Genomic DNA, 19,817 nt, shown 5'->3' on the forward strand with positions numbered 1-19,817 from the left:
GCATGATCCGATCAGGAGTTCGATGCCAACAACGACGGATGGTACGACTGAAGCTTAGAAGCTCGTGCTACGCTCAAATTCTGCCTGTGGAGATGAAGTTCGAGTTGAAGGATGGCCTGATCAGCTACCGCTACCGTTTTCTGTTTGTTCTAGTTTAGCAAAAATAGGTGTAACACCCTAGGTGTCTGCACAGTAGTTGTGTATATATTATATGCATCATGTGCTTGAATTGCTTGAAAAGGACATTTTTGTAAATATAAAGGTTATATGTGTAATTATGATTTTATGCAAGGTCCTTTCTGCAGTTATGTTTGATTTGGGTGTGCAATTATATCTTTTGTGGAGGGTGTTTTTGCAAAATTTAGTGCATTTATTGCATGGCAGCAAATTTGGCTTTTAAGTTTAAGTTTAAAGTGAAATTTCTTTGAAAAGGACAAGTTTCCTTTGAATTCAAAATCCCTTCAATGTTTTTAATTTTAGCTCCTGAATCTTTAGTCAAATAAATTTTTACACAACATCAAAGTTGTAGATCTTGAAAAGTTGAACAACTTTCATGTTGGGCACTTTTCCATTTGAGCTTTGGTTTAAAAGTTATTGCTTGTTTACAGAGTGGTCCCTGGAAGTTTTGGAAATTTCAAATCGGACCTTATCCCCTTCCTCCAGCTCCTTCCTCTGTTTTTTTCCACCGCCGACCGACAGCGCCGCCCGCCGGCGCCGTGGAGAGCCTTCCCGGCACCCCTTTGCTTCGCGCTGGCGCGCACGCGTCGCGCTGCTCCTCCTCCCCCGCCTGTTGCCTCGCGCTGGAGCCTTCCCGGCCGTGCCACGCGCCCCGCCGAGCCCAGAACCGTCCCCGCGGCCGCCACCGCAACGCCGCCGTGGAGCGCCCGCTGCAGAGCCCGCCGTCCACCCCAAGCGCGTGCATGAGCACTACAAAAGCCCCAGAAATCCATTCCTCTCTCTCTTTTGCATTCCCCTCATTTCCACGCCGCAGAACGCCGCCGCTCCGCAGAACGCCGGCGAGCTCACCTCGCTGTCGACCCGCCATTCCCGAGCAGCTCCGCCCACACCAACACCGCCCAAAGCTTCGCCTCACCCTCGCGCACCTTCTCGACTACTTCCCGTCGACCAATTTCCACCGAAGCCCCCTCGCCGTCGTAGCCCGAGCTCTGCCGCCGCCTGTCCGCAGTGGAACCCGTAGCTCCGTAGCTCCACCGCCCACGATGACCACTCCAGCAGTTGCGCCTCGACCCCGCGCAGCTCCTCGACCCCTTCCCCTCGCCCAACCCTCACCGGAGAACCCTAGCCGCCGTCGAACTCCGCCGCCGACCCGCCTGCTCCGTCGAGCCGCCGCCTCCGAGCCCCTCCCCGCACCCCAAGACCACCCTGAGGTGCGCCTTGAACCCGTGAAGCTCCCGCACCCCTCTACCCTCGCCGCCGGTGAGCCCCTCGCCGGGAAACGGCCGGTCAACCACCGCCTCCCCTCCCTGACCCGGCCCAGGGACCTCGGGTTGAAAGAAAGAAAACCCCAGGGGGTTATTTGAATAGCCATAGACTCAGTTGAATAGTGCTCTAAGGACTTCTTTGTAATTTCTAGCTGCAAACTTTGAAATTCAATAGAAATTCGTAGAAAATTCATAAATTAGAAAATCCAGTTGTTCTGGAATCCTTGAGAGTAGCTCTTTGCAGTAGAACCATAATATGGTAGGTGTTAGTTGCAAGTTTTTGCTGTAGAATTTGATTTGTTTTACTAGTGCATAAATATTAGTTGATTTTATCTTTTTCTTAATTACTGTTTGAAGCCTTATCTTGCAATGAAATTTTTTTTTGGTGAATTACTCATATCAATATAGTGTTGCTATAAAAATTTCGTGCTCAGTTCTCATGTGTAGCTTGTTATTTGATTTAATCCTGTTTAGTAGACTTTATTTATGATAAATAGTTTCTGTCCATGATAAATCATGAAACTATTCCTGAGTGTTAATTTGGAGAATGTTAGCTTTTCCATGAAGTTTGAGCATCAGTTCATGACTAGAACGGGAGCTAAAAATGAATCTTGCTAATCTGATGTCTGTTTTGTTTATTTTCTCAGAATTAATTCTGTGTAGATAAAATCATGAATAATTCACAGTTGCTAGTTATTTTCTGTGTCAACCTCCTGCTAAATTTTGAGCTTCTGATTTCCTCTAGTTTTACCTGTATAATTCAAGCTTGTTCAAGGTGTTGTCTGAATGAATGAATTGTTGTGATTAAATGGCTACATGTCTTGGCATGATTTTCACAGGGTAGTTTAATCTGTTCATGTTCTATTTAGGGTAATTTTTGCTAAATTTATTTCTGTTTGTGCTTTGAGTTGTTTATTTACTAGCAAACCATGACTTATTTGTTATAGGAAATCACCCCCACTTGTTTATGAAGTTAGTAAACTTCATTTGTGCTGTTGATCAGGATGCCTTGTGTAGTTAGAATTATTATTTAACTACTCTATAAACGATTGCCCATGTGTGTTTATAATACTGTTCTTGCATTACATATAGATATGACTGCTTTGTCGGACGGGACGTACGAGCTGATCCCAGAGTCTGACGGAGGTGATCTCGAAGCTCAGGTGAACGCCGCTGAACTAACTGAAGCCCCGAACCAAAGTTCGGAAGAGCCTAGAGCTGAAATAGTTAGCGACTACCGAGAAGGCAAGCCCCGGACATAATCTATATTTCAAATTATTATCATTTCCTATTATTATTTACTTGTGCATTTACCGTTCTTAGGTTTTGAATTGAAACCCTAGTTGCATGATCCTAGGAACCTATGTACTGAACACTAGACCTGAGTTCGACTACTTGCTAAGCTTATAGGACCGGTAAAAGTCGAGTGATTGCCTGTCACTCGCGAGCTTTATAGGAATTGCGTGTTTACTTTCTGTTATCAATATAAGGACGACGGACGGGGTCGTGTTCGATATCATGACCTTTGGTGAGACCCCGTCTGTGTTGATGAACTTGCTAAGGTCGCGGTGTGTGGTAGTGCTGGTTAAGTTTTTGAACGTACTAGCCACATGCCATAAATATGGTACGCGGTAAGCCTAGTAACCGATTGGACCGGGGAGTTGATATACCTGACACTCTCTCTTAGGGATAGGTTTTATTTTATGTTGCGCAACACTACGACTTCAAGGGACAAGGTTCGGCCTTGGAGCCCCGTAGTCGGGGAGAGTGTTCCTATCCACAAGCCGGAAAGAAACGCAAACGGTTGTTTGGAAACGACCCGACGGTGTTCCAAACGTGTGTGTTAGGTTTGTCTGGCCAGGTTGAATTTCGATTCAGAATCGTCCGCCTCTCACGATGAAATGAGACTGCTTGAGCTCTTTGCCACACAGAGTAATAAGAGCAACAATATTATTTATCAATCTTGATGTTTGCTTAGTTTTCTAACATGATTGGATAGTAGTTGCTTACATAGAATGGTTAATCAACTAGAATCTTGAAAGCTAAAACTTGAAAGTAAGGACCTACTCTTTATTGCTTTTCAGCAAAAAGGAAAACCAGATCCTCACAGAACCATGCATAGGTTAGCTAAAGTGAGCTACTTATACCCGTGAACGGTTAAGTCTTGCTGAGTATTAGAATACTCAGCCTTGCTGTTGAAACCCTTTTTCAGGTATGAGTTTTGAGGAGCAAATCGCTAGCTTGACCTATCCATGCTCTTTGCCTCCTTGTTGGTCCGTAGAATGGGATACGTCTTCGGCCGGCAATGACCATGACGAGTGATACCATGCTTGGGCTAGCCTGGTATTCCTTTGTGACGTGTGTAGCCGTCGTATTTTATCTTCCGTTGTTTAAACTCTGAACTTATAGTTATGGCTTGTATAACTGTTTTACTAAAGTCTGGTTTTGTAATAATGGTTCGTACTGGTTTGTAAATATTATTATGCCTGTATTGTAAAATTGTGGTTGTAATACCTCTGGACTCGCCTTCGTGCGGGGTATGCTTGTTCGATCCAAAACACCGGTGGTTGTATCGGGACGTTACCCGACAGACCAAGAATTGTTCCGTTTGAAGTGCGTTTGAGCTGGTGTTGCCTTTATGGTGATGGCATGCGCACTTGAGCCGGGATAATTCAGGTGGTTCTGCCACAATAGGCTTATAATAAAAGAATCGTACTGCAAATCCTCTAGATATTGTAATAATTAAACTCATGTTTCAACCTCTTTAAATGAGTATGAACTGATTTGCTGCCTGAAATAAGTTCTGTATATGATAGCTACTGATTCAGGGACTATCATAACGATACAGAGATTCGGGTTCTCCTCTCGGAAACCCGGGTCGTTTCACAGACAGAGTAGTGTATATATTTGTAGCTGTTAACTTTGCTAAAAAATTATAGCTGTAGCTGATAATGCATGTGATATTCTACCTGCAGTAACTACTTAAGGCCTACTCCAGCGGGATGAGCGATTTCGCCAACAACCTGGAGGAGAGAGGGTGCTGGCACAGTAACAACAGGGGCTCGAAGCGCGTACCTGTGAGGGGGAATGCTTCATGCTAGGCGATGCATGCAGCGCTAGCAAGAACAGTTATATACTCCGTACTATTTACTGATTAAAATATTGATTAAGCCAACAACGTCACCGGCCATTGGACAAAGGCCTAAAGAGATGGGTGTAGAACTAGTGGTTGTGAACAGTAAAATTATCTCTATGTCTTGGGCGCAGGTGGAGTTGGCGAGGTCGGAGGTTTCAGCTCCGCGTACCTGCAGGAAGCAGTGCCAATGCCACGTATAAAAACATTGACAAATTAATATTCAGTAAGTAAAAGACAGTCAATCAAATATATATAAAAATAAGATAATTTTTAACCATCCAAATATCCTCTCACTTTAGATTTTACCATCGAACCGCAAAACCAGAAATCTTTAACCACCAAAAAATTTCACTAGCATTGACCACACATGGCCATGGGCCCACATGTCAACATTGCATTCTCCCCACGCTGCCCACGCGCCAAGCGGAGGTGACGGTGGCGTGGCGCTGCGTAGGAGGTAGGAGCATCATCCGCCTGCCGCGGCGTGGCGACAGGCCTCCGCGCACTGCTGCCGCGCCACGCACACCTCGCACGCCATAAGAACCCGCCTCCATTCACTAGCCTCCACCTTCTTCTGCCTCTCGCCAAGAGCACGCGCAGAGCCCAACAAAGCTGAGCTGCCACTGGACCTTCTCGGCACCCCGCGGCGCCACCAAACTCAAATCCCCTTCTCCCCACCCTCCCTGCTACCTCTACAGCATGCTCCTGATGAGCTCCAATCCATTCCCGACAAGGAATCGAAGCTCTTTATCTGCCATTTGCACCAGCGGGCCCGGAGATCCACCCGCAGGTGAACTCCACCTTCAGGACCCATTTTCCTTGTCCAACGGCTCAAATTAAATGTGAGTGATCTCCTAATCCTCATGGCCTCCATGTTCCACCACGTTCTACAAGTTTCCACGCTCATCCATGGAGATCACCGGCCGGAATTCCCTCCTCGCCACCCGCCATGCTTGGCATTACTTCTTATGCACATTACCCACAGTTGCACTCATCTCATTGTGCAGACGTTGTAGGTGCAACCAGTGTGCAACTCCCGGCCGCCATACGGCTCTTCAAAGGTAGGAACGCGCCGGTCACCCGACCCGCCGTCACGGTTTTGATCGGCCAGATATGAGTAAGCGTGCTGACATGGCAAATGGTTAAAACCTGTGTAGAAGGGGTGTGGTGACCATTTGTGCTTGGTTTGCAAAGTATGATGGTCAAATATTTCTGGTTTTTGAGTTCTATGGTTGAAACCAAAGCCACGCGATAATTGGATGGCCAAAAATAGACTTTTCCTATATAAAAGATCAATTTATTTACCAAATATACCTTGTGTAGGGTGAAAGTGGCCTCTGTTGCTTCTCCTCTTTCTCCCCCTGCGGTTGATCCGATGGATTGCTGTTGCTAGCAGGAATGCTATTGGCGTTGGAGTCCAATGATGAAGCAGTGCCTCCATCTATGATCGAGGAGACGAGGAAGAAGAAGAAGGCAACGAAGTCGAAGGGGAGCTTGGAGGCTTCAAGTCCACAAATCTGAAACAGCCATTTAACAAGTACATATATGGATGATCGCACCCATGGAATATTACATGACTGACATACGTATAGATTTCTAATTGCCAGATATACCTTGTGTATGGTGAAAGCGGCCGCTCTTGCTTCACCTCATTCTCCCCCTGTGGTTGATGATCCGATGGATTGTTGTTGCCAATGCCTAGCGATGAGGAATCAGTGCCTCCATCTGTAACTGACGAAGAAGAAGAAGGCGAAGGGGAGCTTGGGGGCTTCAAGTCCACGAATCTGAAACATTTATCAAGTATACGTACTCCCTCTATCCCAACACAAACTGTTATTTTTAATAAATTTCAGACACATTACTTATACTGAGAAGTGACCTTGTTACCTCTAATTACTGCTAAAAATTGTAATTACTTATACTGAGAAGTGACCTTGTTACCAATAACTACTCGACATGGCTTCTATAGCTTCCCTAGCTCAGAAGCTCGGGGGTTGGATGCTGCAAAACTACTCGGATGCTAACTCATGTGAAGACCGAAGGCAAAAAAGATTCCACATAATTCTACGACGCATGCCACATTCTTTTGGATCCTTTTTCCAAATATGGGATATGGATTCATGGCTCGAAGGCTGCAAGATACGTGTCATCAGTGACTTGTTTTTCAAGTTTATTTGGATGACAAGGAAAGAAGATTCAAGACTAATTGGATTCTAAGCCTGATTCTTCTATTCAACCTAAGGCTTCAGGGCTACTCCATTTGGTGTGTGATTTTTCGACGCATCCCATACAGAAGATAATTTTTTGAGGACTTGAAATCTACTTGGGCAAGAGCACTACGCAGCCTGAAGCCCAAGCATCCAGGAAGGTACACGGAAGGCCATATTCAAGGCAGAGTTCTGAAGAACTCAAAGATGACTTCACAAGTACTTTGAAAAACTCCCGCAAGGAAAAAATTAGTCGGACTCCTACAAGGATTCCCCTGTAATACTACTAGGACTATATCTTGTAATACAACTAGGACTCCTACCTTGTAACCGACAAGTATCCCACCCCTGGAGTATATAAATGAGAGCGGGCGTACCTAAATCGGCAGATAACCAAGTCAAGACTAAATTAGGGCAACACAACAACCAAGCACAGGGCGCAATATACAAACCCCAAACAAGATAGGGTATTATGCTATTCCAACAGTTGTGAACCTTCCTACTTCCTTGTCTTGTGTCCTCGCTTTTACCTTCAAGTTCCAAATCCGGCGATTCCTCATCAAATAATCTCATATCTTAGGATACCCCTAGGCAGACTGACGGTAAAAATAGCTACAGTTGTAATTTTTTTTCTTGGCCACTCTCAGAATTATGCTCTCCCTTAACTTGCTTGCTGCTCTCTTGTACCAATCAATCAATTGTTTCTACTCTACTAATAGCTCATATCTTTTGCAAGCTGGCTCGGTAGATCATCAACTTGCTCTGTTGCGCGTATGACACACATCAGCCGTGGCTAGATTATGATCTTAGAAAAGAACCTGCCGCCACCTCCTCCCAACTATTGTTCTTGGCTTTGTACCGATACACCATTTTTTTGGGGTTCGATAGCTGCATCGATCCTTAATTTTCTAGCTGTTTTCTATGTCTTTTCCAGGTGGCATTATTGAAGCCTACTAAAGTAATAGCCGGTGAGAAGGATAAAAAAAATAGTGGCTCATATCTAGGCCTATCTTTCCTCGAGATGCAAAATAACCTAATTAGAAAATAATATTTATATAATTAGAGGCCTCTTATCTCCTCACCGACGTATAAAATAAGTAAAATTTGGCTCTGTAGCATTAAAATATGACGAGTTCAGTAAAATATGACTAAAAGCGTTCAGCCCGTAAAATACCACCCAAATATACCAACATTACCGGAAAGGACTCCGTTACATTTTGTTATACCTTTCAGCCACCTCTTTTCAGCACATAACATGGCAATGAAATGACTTATCTACCCCTGCCTATTGAATGAAAATCACTTCCAGACTTATTCACGCAGCGCTAGGGGTGATAATGGATCATGACCCTAGTAGCCTCTTCACAACCCAACAAAACCCTTAAATTTTTTAACTCAAAATTACATAAAATTAGAACCCGACTCTTAGATTTTCTAGTTTAAAATCTTGGACTCTTTACCACCCCTACCACCCCTAGTCAGCACTCCTCTCCTCGCCCCCTCCCACACCCCTCCTGTCGCCTCTCCCCCACCCAGTGCTGCCGCCCTGCCACCCCCCCCCCCCCCCCCCCCCCGGCTAGCGACATTCCTCGGCCCTCCCCTGCCACCCCTGCGTGGCCCTCCAGCGACGCCACCGAGGATCCGCGCGGCCCTCCCCCGGCAATGGTCGGCCTTCCCCCACTGACGATGTTCTCCCTGCAAGCCACCGCGAAGCATCACTGTGACGGCGAAGAAGATGACCAGGACCATGGAGATGCTGGCCATGCCGTCTGAATAGAAAGTAATGAGATTTGAGAAGGGTGAGAAAGAAGGTTCTTCTCACCGTCGACGCCACTATGAGCAGAGCGGGGCCGAGTCAGGGAGGAGCCCTCGCCACGCGGCTGCGTTACTAACCGTGGGGACAGCCCGACTTCGAGGACCCTGAGCAGAAGCCCAGCATGCCGAGCTGCGGCATCAGGGACGACATCTCCAAGCCGAAACCCTCACCCGCCACCTCGCCATCGGACTCCTAGACCCGCACGCCGGCGCCGCGTCTCCATGGGGAGGGCGAAGTGGATGATGCGGTTGGGGGACAATGGTGTGGTGGGTATTTTGGTCACAGTTAACAGAGATGCAGACAAAATGTAACAGAGTGCTACTTTCTAGTTGGCATGTTCCGGTGGTATTTTACGGGTCCAACCATTTCAGTAGTATTTTATGAAAGTTGTTATCTTTCGATGCTACATAACTAATTTTTTATAAAAATAATATAATTATAAAATAATATTTACATAATTGCTAGTCTCTTGCCCGTTGTACCGGATATGGACTGATCTTTTTGAATTTTGAATATTTATATATTTATTAACCATATTTTCCATGGACCATTTAGGTTACGGTAATGCTCTAACGCTCGCAGGTTGGTATATTTTCAGCCTTAGTGAAGTCTTTATTGACTTGCCAAATATATATGAATGAATATGGAATTACCATATGTGTTAGATTTTTTTAGTACAGTACAACCAGACGCTTATAACACGTACGCACACTCACCCCTATGAACACACGTACGCAAATTATACCCCTATGAGTACCTCCGAAGAACTGGACCGGCAGATCTGGAGATTCCCGAAGTCACCATTGGCACCTCATTGTCGACGGGAACGTCGCTTACCACTTAATGCATAATGCCGAAAAATCTTGAAATAAATCCAGAAAAATGCGAGCACCCGTGCCAAGTCGATGACTTGAATCCGGGTGGATAGATTCTACCACAAGGGACCTAACCAACTGATGTAAGATCAGTTCGCACCATATGTGTTAGATAGGTGTAAATGCATGGACTTGTATGTGACACGAACTCATATTGACGGATCCACCCAGGATCCCAGCGAGCCCACTTAAATAACCAGCACAGCCAAACAAAAACCACTAGTGCCGTTCTAGCGCTCCGATTGTGACCTCTACCTCCCACGTGACACAACACCAACCAAAGAGAACAAACTTTGTCTGCACGTAAAGCTTTGGTAAAATCCACTAGAGAAGACATGAGTGAAAAAGGACCAACATCCAGTCAAAGCCACAGTATTGGCCAACTACTCCCTCACAGGGGCAATAGTGTTACCCATCATTATGGCAGGGCACACTTTTTCACCTGCCCATCCTTGAAAGTGGACGGAGCAAAGAGCTGTCAGCTCAACACCACGAGCATGATGTCATTACGGCCATACCACCAGCACACCATCACTAAGATGAAGTGGCAAGACACCCCTCGAATGACCTCCATGTCGTACCCTCCTACGGAAAGACCACTCCAACTAACGAGACACGATAAATAGGGACAAGCACCAATTATGAAGGACTCAGGTCGAGCGCCACCCGTATGATCCGACTGACAAAGCTCAACGACTCCGACCAGAAAAGAAGGAAGACCCGTCCGACGGGGCCGTCAGCTCTACCTTTTCTTTAGCAACACGATAGCTATTAAAGAGAGGGTCCTCCACATAGGAAAGGGAATTCTTTCGCTCTCCACACTGTCCACGTTCTAGCACAGTTCATCTCACTTAGATGTAACTCTTCATCTCTCTCTTTCTCTCTTGAGCACCTAGGCTCGAGCAATAGAAGCAGCAAAATTCCCCACTACACATAGGGCATTCAAGCTCGAACCAGTATAAATCTCGAGTCATTGTATGCTAGGCCATATCCGATCGGACACTCGGCGACATGCAGTCGAGTAGATTAGTAGTCGCCCATTTCCAGCATCGACACATCTATTTTAAGTTCATATATTTACTATTCTATTTGATACGGAATCTTTGTGGTAGTTCAGCCAGTTAGATCTTTATAAAATCATATATGTATACTCTTTTCTTTTTTTTCAATTAATGTGGTGATTTCTAGATCCTTTCGGTGATTTTGATGGCTTCTTTTAACACTATTATATTTAAATAGTAGATAGATATACTAGTAACTCTATTGGTCAAGTGCTATTTTTTTATTTTTGCAGTAATCTTGGATTTAACTATTTACTACTCGTATTTGACAATGACTCTTTGGTTAAATCCTAATTTTCTTATTGTTTTAAGTTTTGAATTTATCTATTTACTAATCATATTCGCCATGGGCTCTTTGGTCATATCCTAATTTTAAATTCATTAATTCTGAAATTATCCATTTATTTATCATATTTGATACGAATTTTTTAAATAGTTTAGATCGTTAGATCTTCATAAAAGCCAACGGTGCGAACCCTTCTCTTCTTTAGATTAAATAATATAGATTGTCATTGGATCAGCTATCTTTCTCAATAAAAAAATTGCTCGCATTTGCCATTATAATAATATAAATAATAGATAAATTTGCCTATTCCACCATTTGTCATTGGATCAGCTATCATGTATGGTGGAAGAGATAAGAATATCAGTTCACAAACAAATGGTTCAATTAAATATAGATTAAACACACATGGAGGTGTGATGCAAAATAAAATATATTGCAACTAGATAATTTATTTTAGAGTATGTGTTAGACTATTTAATAGGTGAAAGAGGTTGTGAGATACTCCCTCCGTTCCAAAATATAGGTCGTTTGGCTTTTTTAAATTCATAGTATTTGCTATGCACCTAGATATAACATATGTCTAGATACATAGCAAAATATATGAATCTAGAAAAGTCAAAACAAACTACATTTTGGAACGGAGGGAGTAGATAATTATAATTATTAGCTGCAAATTGTATTTTTATATTAATTCTAATTAGTCGGTGCTGAAGCACATTTTGATAGGCTAATATGTATATATTAACTGCAAGTGCATTACGTAATCTTGCGCATTTTTTGATAGGAACGAGAAAAGTGCATTACGTCATGTTTGGTGAGAGCGGTCGCCCTTCTCCTGCTTCTCCTGCTGTCGCCGCTGCTGGCTTTGGCTTCACGTCCTCCGTTTCCTCCTCAGCGGGGGGTTCCTGTTAATTATTATTCACCGTACGTCACTGGTGAAGAAGGAATCTTATATATATAATCGAAACCGGCGACGGCAGCAGAACGGAAGCTTACTGGTGAATAAGGGCCGTGTTTGGTTAAAAACCACAAAATTACTGTAGCACCTTTGACCACTAATTTAGAGTAATAAACGAAGTCTAATTACAAAACCACCTCCACAACCCCCCATGTAAATCGCGAGACGAATCTAATGAGGCCTTTGACCGCGTGATTAGAGGATGGTACTGTAGCATCACTGTAGTAAATCATCGATTAAGTACTGTCATTAGATTCGTCTCGAAAAATAAATTACACTCATCCCTGAAAAGATTTTGCAAATAGACTTCATTTAGTACTCCATGCATGCGAGATTCTCTTATCGGGAAACGTATCGGGAAACGTGCCGGTAAAAAACCAAACACGGCCCTTATTACCCTCTTGGAAGGGACGGCGGAGAGCAGCTGCTCCACGGGCAGCAGCGGCGCGGTTGTCTCGGCGACCACTTCCACCACCTTGCAGTAGGCTGCCCTCCTGTGCTTGGCCATGCGTCCGATCAGCTCGGCCACCTGGAGGTTAGAGACGAGGCCACCCACGTAGGTGTCCTCGGCAGCCACCACCAGGTTGTGTGTCTCCTTGAAAGCGTCCGTTGGCCTCTCCATTCCTCCGGGCCTTACGATCTAAAGACCACGGGCATTATTCTATTATTATTATTATTGGCGAATATAATTGACAGTAGCACACGCATATGCATATGTAAGCAGGGGCGTAGCCAGTAGAGGGCGCAGGGGCCTAGCCCCTCTGTGATCTGAAATTTTACATTGAAAATTTTGAATTTGATTAAATTATTAGCTAAATTAGCACGGTTGGCCCTTTCCTAACAATGAAAAAAATGAATTCCTAGCTACGGACGCCACGCCCCTGGACGAAGCAGAGCTTAGCACTATAGCAGGAAGAGTGCCGGCCGACCTGCCTACCGTGTAGGGGATGCCACTGGCGATGAGTGCTTCTTCAGCTCGTCTCTTCCAGAACAGAACTCCCCAGAACAAGCTTGTGGATTATATATATTTGCCAATGCAAGAAAATAAACAAAGTTATATTAAGCTACTAATATATATATATATATATATAGCTAGTAATTAATTAGTATCAAGCAGTGCTCATTATTCCACCAACAAGCTAAGACAGATGAGATCAGATGAATTATTACTTCAAGAGGAACGCAGGGAAGCCGATCTTGCTGGTGCCCAGGGACGTGACCAGGATGAAGTGCTCGACCATGGCAGCAGCAGTTGCTGCAGGAGGAGCAATTCGTCATACTAATTACTGTACTAGTAATTAACATGGAGTGGAGATGTATATATATGATAGATGATGTATGTACCCGCTTGCACAAGGTTGCTGGTGGCCGAATAGTCGATGCGGTATGGCCCCGTCACATCCAAGATCTCCTTCTCGCTGGCACCAATGGAGCACACCACCAATGAAGCATTGCCTATGGCCTTCACGATGCCTTCCTGCGGCTGCTTCTCCAGGTCACACTCCACAATCTCAAGCCTCGCTGCGGCTGCACGCATGAATAATATAATGCCCCAGCGAGACTCCAACTGATCAATTCGATGCATGCAGCCAGCAATTATATATATATATATATATATATATATATATATATATATATATATATATATATATATATATATATATATATATATATATATATATATATATATGCACATACAACACGCATCGCGTCTCACTCACGCGAAATTGCAGCTGCGTCGTCGTTGTCGTCTAGTTTCAGCTGCTGGACGCTCTGGATCGAAATGCATTCAAATCGTGCATACTCTCTGTCAGATTAAGTAATTAAGCCAGGTATAGTAGTAACTGTGTATATCCAGCTAGCTAGTATGTACCTGCACCAGCGTCGACGCCCTCTGCGCGTTCCTGACGGCAGCGCGGACACGGAAGCCAAGCTTGATGAGCTCCCTTACGGCTCGGGAGCCAACTCTTCCGGTGGCGCCGGCCACGAAGACGAGGTCCTTCTCCCTCTGCGGCGGCTGTGCTGCGGTCCTCTTCGCCGAATTAGCACGCGGCCATGATCTTGGCCGGGCTGGTGGTGAGTTACTACTGGCTCCTGGAGCTGTACTGATGATCCTCTGGTTTAGCTTGAGCAGCCGCGGACTGGCTGCTGCAGGGCGACTAGCAGTACTCGCCGCCGTCCTCAGCTTGCATGCCGACGACGCTGAGGGGTGGCGCAGAGGCGAGAGGGAGGCGACGGTACTGTCCATGCCCACTCCCAGCTTCTGCCTGCTGGCTGCCTCCATCTATCACTGCGGGGGGCTCTGCTCCAGCTGCTGCTGCTCTCACGGCCGGGAACTGCTGCTCGGATCCATCCGACGTGGCGTGGTCGAGTCGAGTCCACATTCAGGGATAGCGTGGGGCCCACCCCTCATCCTCCTCCTTCCTGGTCCTCGCCAATCGGCTCGCTTTCTTCCGTTCAACCTCAGCTCCACTTTTATCACTGCAGGGTTTTTTTTAAAGAAAACTTAGGCAAACTTTATTGATTCACGAGTACAGTTACATCGTTTACAAGCAAATGAAGGATAGAAGAAGGGGGCTCCTCAATTCAAACAAGAGAGCTCTTGTGTAGTAAAGCTTGCCTACCTAATTCATGGGCGACAGTATTACAAAATATATTGCAATGATTAATGGACATCTCACTAAACTCCTCCCTCTCGCTGCACCATCAATGTTAATCGTCAAGTATCACTGCAGGTTAGTTTGACTAGAACTTACTTCACGCGCTCCATCATAAGTTACATTTAGAGTTTACATCAATATAAGTGGTACAATGCAAGTGGGGCTGGTGAGCCCGAGTGGCTCCTGGAGCCAGCCCCCAGGCCGGCGACCGGGGTTGGATCCCCCGCGTTGGCACCGGGGAGGCCCTCTGTTACCTCTCCTAGTGAAAAAAAATGGTACAATGCAAGGAATACTAAAATAAATATTTTAAATAATAAATTTATAATAATACCTCATGAAAATATCTTAATAACATTAATATTGCTATAGTTGAATGGCATCTGTATTCCCTGGGTTCTGTAAAATCATATATAACATTTTATTAGATGAATCTGTAACATATGCATCCAGAAGGTTCTTGACTATAGATAGAATATGTAATTAATCTTCTGTAATTAGGAAAGTCAAGAACCTTCCATAATTCTTGTAAGCCACGCTAGGGGCTCTTCCAGGCTATATATAACATGTAGGCGGCACGAGGTAAAGTGCACGCTTCAAGCCCTCTTATTATCTTTCATGGTAACCAGAGCCATCAAACAATAATAGATTAGATCCACCTTCCACCATGTCAACCTCCTACGCCGCAAGAACAATCATGCACTGTGGAAGATGCAAGTGCTTGCCATCGTGAGGGGCGCACGCCTGGAGGGATTTCTCACAGGCGCCACAAAGACCCCCCCCCCCCTGCGTCTACCATGAAGAAGACAGCAGATGGCAAAGAAGAGGAGGTGCAGAACCCACTCTACGTTGAGTGGGTTGCTACGGATCAACAGGTCCTGGGATTCCTGCTCTCTTCTATCACTCCAAATATTTTGTCTCAGTTAACTGCTTGCAAGACTGCTGCTGAAGTATGGAGTGCTGTCGAGGCTATGTTCACCTCGATGTCACGAGCGCGCACCGTCAACACTAGGATCGTGCTCGCCACAACGAAGAAGGGCAATCTTTCCATGGCGGAATACGTCGCCAAGATGCGGTCTCTTGCCGATGAGATCGCGTCTGCTGGCAAGGCCATTGACGACGACGAGCTAGTCTCCTACATTCTTGCCGGCCTCGACTTCGACTATAATCCCATCGTCTCAGCCCTAGTCGCCAGGACTGAGCCGGTCAGTGTGGGAGAGATGTACTCCCAGCTGCTCTCGTTTGAGCAGCGCATGGATCTTCTCCAGCCTGATAGCATCTCCTCGGTTAATTCCGCCAACCGGGGGCATGGTGCATCGCGAGGCACGCGATGCAGAGGGCGCTCGCGTGGGGGTGCTCCATCTCGCGGGCGTGGCCGAAGCAATGGGCTGCGCCAGTAGAATCAAGGCGCACAAAATAATCAGCAGCATGGGTCTGACAACAGACCTAGGTGTCAGGTTTGCAAGATAAAAGGACATACTGCTGATATATGTTGGTACAGATTTGATGAAGATTTCGTACCAGAAGAAAAATATGCAGGTGCAACATCTACATCCTACGGAGTAGAGACCAACTGGTACATGGATTCAGGTGCTACAGATAACATCACCAGCAACTTGGAGAAACTGTCGATCCATGACAGGTACAAGGGCCACGATCAGATCCACACGGCGAGTGGGGCAGGTATGGAAATCAGTCACATTGGTCATTCTACTGTTACAAACCCTAGTCGTGATCTTCCTCTCAATAATGTTCTATATGTCCCCAAGGCCAACAAAAATCTTTTTTCAGTTCATCGTCTCACATTTGATAATTCTACCTTTATAGAATTTCACCCTGATTTTTTCTTAATTAAGGATCAGGCAACGAAGAAAACTCTGCTTAGGGGACGCTGTGATCGTGGGCTCTATCCTCTCCCTGCTAGGCGCACAATAAAGCAAGCCTATGGAGCTGCAAAAATTTCTTTTGATAGATGGCATTCTCGTTTAGGTCATCCGGCTGCTCCAATTGTGGAGAAAGTTATCAGCCAATTTAATCTTCCTGTTTTAGCAAATTCAAATAAACATTCGGTGTGTGATGCATGTCAAAAGGCCAAGAGCCGTCAGTCACCTTTTCCTCATTCCAGTACTGTTGCCCAGCATCCTTTAGAAATTATTTATTCTGATGTGTGGGGTCCTGCGCCCAAATCAGTTGGTGGACACAAATACTATGTGAGTTTTATTGATGCTTATAGTAAGTTAACCTGGATTTATCTCCTTAAATTCAAATCTGAGGTTTTTACCAAATTTCGAGAATTTCAATCTCTTGTTGAGCGCTTATTTAATCGTAAGATTATAACTATGCAGACCGACTGGGGGGTGAATATCAAAAACTGCATCCCTTTTTCGCCCAAGTTGGCATCACACACCATATTTCCTGCCCGCATACACATCAGTAGAATGGGCCAGCCGAACGCAAGCATCGCCATATCGTCGAGGTTGGTCTAGCTCTTCTTGCTCATGCCAACATGCCGCTAAAATTTTGGCCTGATGCTTTCCTTTCCGCCACACATTTGATAAATAGAACGCCTAGTCGGTTACTTTCATATGACACGCCCCTTTTTCGACTGTTTAACCAACAACCAGATTATTCCTCTCTTCGTGTCTTCGGATCCACTTGTTGGCCCAATCTACGACCCTACAATACCCATAAACTCCAATACCGCTCCAAGCAATGCACTTTCTTAGGATACAGTCTGTTTCATAAAGGGTTTAAGTGCCTTGATCCTGATTCTGGAAGGGTTTATATTTCTCGAGATGTAACTTTTGATGAATCTCTATTTCCCTTTAAATTTCTTGGTCCTAATGCTGGTCGTAGGTTTCAAGATGAAATTAATCTTTTACCTACCTATTTGTTAAATCCGACTAGTGGGGTTCGTAGCATTAGTGATCATGTGGCTGATTCTTCAATTAATCCTGCTAACAATGATATCCTAGCGCATGAAGTCGTGCAGGAATTGTCGTCATCGCATATAGGGGTGCCCGGAGCTCCTTCTGGTGGAACTGACCCCCAAGGTGATTCACCTGCGCCTCCAACGACTTCTGTAGGTGTATCTGCCCAGGATTCCGAGCCTGGTGTATCGTCGTGTGACACATCGCCTGAACCAACGACCGCCTCTCCGACGCATGCGGGTGGTTCTACGTCCGGCGCACCTGACACGATCAGCGCACTGGATCTAGAGCCTCCGGCGGCTGTATCCACTCTAGATCTCGTGCCGGTATCCTCTACGGCACCTTCGGCTGGGGGCGAACTATATCAAAGGCCTAAGACCCGTTTACAAAGTGGTATTCGCAAGGAGAAGCGCTACACCGATGGTACGGTTAAATATTCTTTCTTAATGTCTACTGGTGAGCCACAAAACTTATCAGAAGCATTAGAGAATAATAATTGGAAACAGGCAATGGATGCTGAATATGATGTGTTAATGAAAAATAAAACATGGCATTTGGTTCCTCCTCAGAAAGGGCGTAATATTATTGACTGCAAGTGGGTATATAAAATCAAACGTAAACAAGATGGCAGCTTAGATAGATACAAGGCTCGGTTGGTTGCAAAAGGTTTTAAGCAACGATATGGTATTGATTATGAAGACACTTTCAGCCCTGTTGTTAAAGCTGCCACTATTCGAGTTGTTCTCTCTATTGCGGTGTCCAGGGGATGGACTATTAGACAGTTGGATGTTCACAATGTTTTCTTGCATGGGCTTCTTGAAGAAGATGTATATATGAAGCAGCCTCCTGGGTACGAGGACAATTCCAAAAAAACTATGTCTGCAAGTTAGATAAGGCACTATATGGATTGAAGCAGGCGCCTAGAGCATGGTTCTCAAGGTCAAGTAAGAAACTTTATGCCCTTGGTTTTAAAGGATCCAAAGCTGATACTTCTTTATTCTATTACAGTAAGGGTGATGTCATTATGTTCATGTTAATTTATGTTGATGACATAATTGTGGTTAGTTCTAAGCAAGAGGCAGTGGCCACATTACTTCAGGATCTCCATAGTGATTTTCCATTAAAAGATTTAGGTGACTTGCACTATTTCCTCGGTATCAAAGTTGCCAAGACTAAGCATGGAATTATTTTGACACAAGAAAAATATGTAAATGATCTGTTGAAAAGAGCAAATATGGCGGATTGCAAGCCGGTAAGTACACCTCTATCCACTAGTGAGAAACTCTCAATTTATGAAGGAGATCCGCTCGGTCCTATAGATGCATCAAGATACAGAAGTATTGTAGGAGTCTTGCAGTATCTTACATTGACAAGACCTGACATTGCTTTCTCAGTAAATAAGGTTTGTCAATTTCTTCATGCACCAACAATAGTACATTGGGCGGCTGTTAAAAGAATATTGAGATATCTCAAGTCATGTGCAAAGCTTGGTCTAAAGATAAACAAGTCATTTTCTTTCTTGGTAAGTGCATATTCAGATGCTGATTGGGCAGGCTGTCCTGATGACAGAAGATCAACAGGTGGCTTTGCAGTATTTCTGGGAAATAATCTTGTATTATGGCATGCAAAGAAACAAGCTACAGTATCAAGGTCAAGTACTGAATCTGAGTATAAGGCATTGGCTAATGCAACTGCTGAGATTATTTGGATTCAGACTTTGTTGAAAGAATTAAAGGTATCTAGTCCGCATGTTGCACGGTTGTAGTGTGATAACATGGGGGCCAAATATCTTGCATCAAATCATGTGTTCCATGCTATAACTAAACACATTGAAGTTGATTTTCATTTTGTCAGAGAACGGGTAAACAGCAAATTACTTCAGATTGATTTTGTTCCTTCTGAAGATAAAGTGGCAGATGGTTTCACCAAAGCCTTGAGTGTACGAAAGTTGGAGAATTTCAAGTGCCATCTCAACTTAGGAAAGTTGTGATTGAGGGGGAGTATTAGATGAATCTATAACATATGCATCCAGAAGGTTCTTGACTATAGATAGAATATGTAATCAATCTTCTGTAATTAGTAAAGTCAAGAACCTTCCATAATTCTTGTAAGCCAAGCCAGGGGCTCTTCCAGGCTATATATAACATGTAGGCGGCACGAGGTAAAGTGCATGCTTCAAGCCCTCTGATTATCTTTCACATTTATCTATTAATATTATTAGTAGCTACCAAATACTTTAATAGGTAGCTCAATATTACATTTGCCTATCAAAGATTAGCAGCTACCAAATGTATTCACTCACTTACGGATGGGACCCATTTCAGCAATGAGAGATGGCCCATGGGAGAGAAAAAGAAGAAAGAAAAGAAAAAAAGAGAAAAATAAGGTTCACTCACTTACGGATAGGACCCACCAAGTAGGGGTTTGCTGGAGTTGTAGGCTATCCACC

General features: G+C 44.6%; 1 non-coding gene and 1 pseudogene across 1 annotated transcript; one reads left to right on the forward strand and one right to left on the reverse strand.

The window, feature by feature from the left end:
- Nucleotides 1-4,520: 4,520 nt before the first annotated feature.
- LOC120659644 lies at nt 4,521-14,821 on the reverse strand (annotated as a pseudogene).
- Nucleotides 14,822-15,547: 726 nt separating this feature from the next.
- LOC120696358 lies at nt 15,548-15,686 on the forward strand. Its single transcript, XR_005684134.1, has one exon. It is a non-coding gene; the product is annotated as a small nucleolar RNA Z247 (small nucleolar RNA).
- Nucleotides 15,687-19,817: the final 4,131 nt, after the last annotated feature.

The sequence above is a fragment of the Panicum virgatum genome, chromosome 2K, assembly GCF_016808335.1.
Source record: "Panicum virgatum strain AP13 chromosome 2K, P.virgatum_v5, whole genome shotgun sequence".
Taxonomy (NCBI): Eukaryota; Viridiplantae; Streptophyta; class Magnoliopsida; order Poales; family Poaceae; genus Panicum; species Panicum virgatum.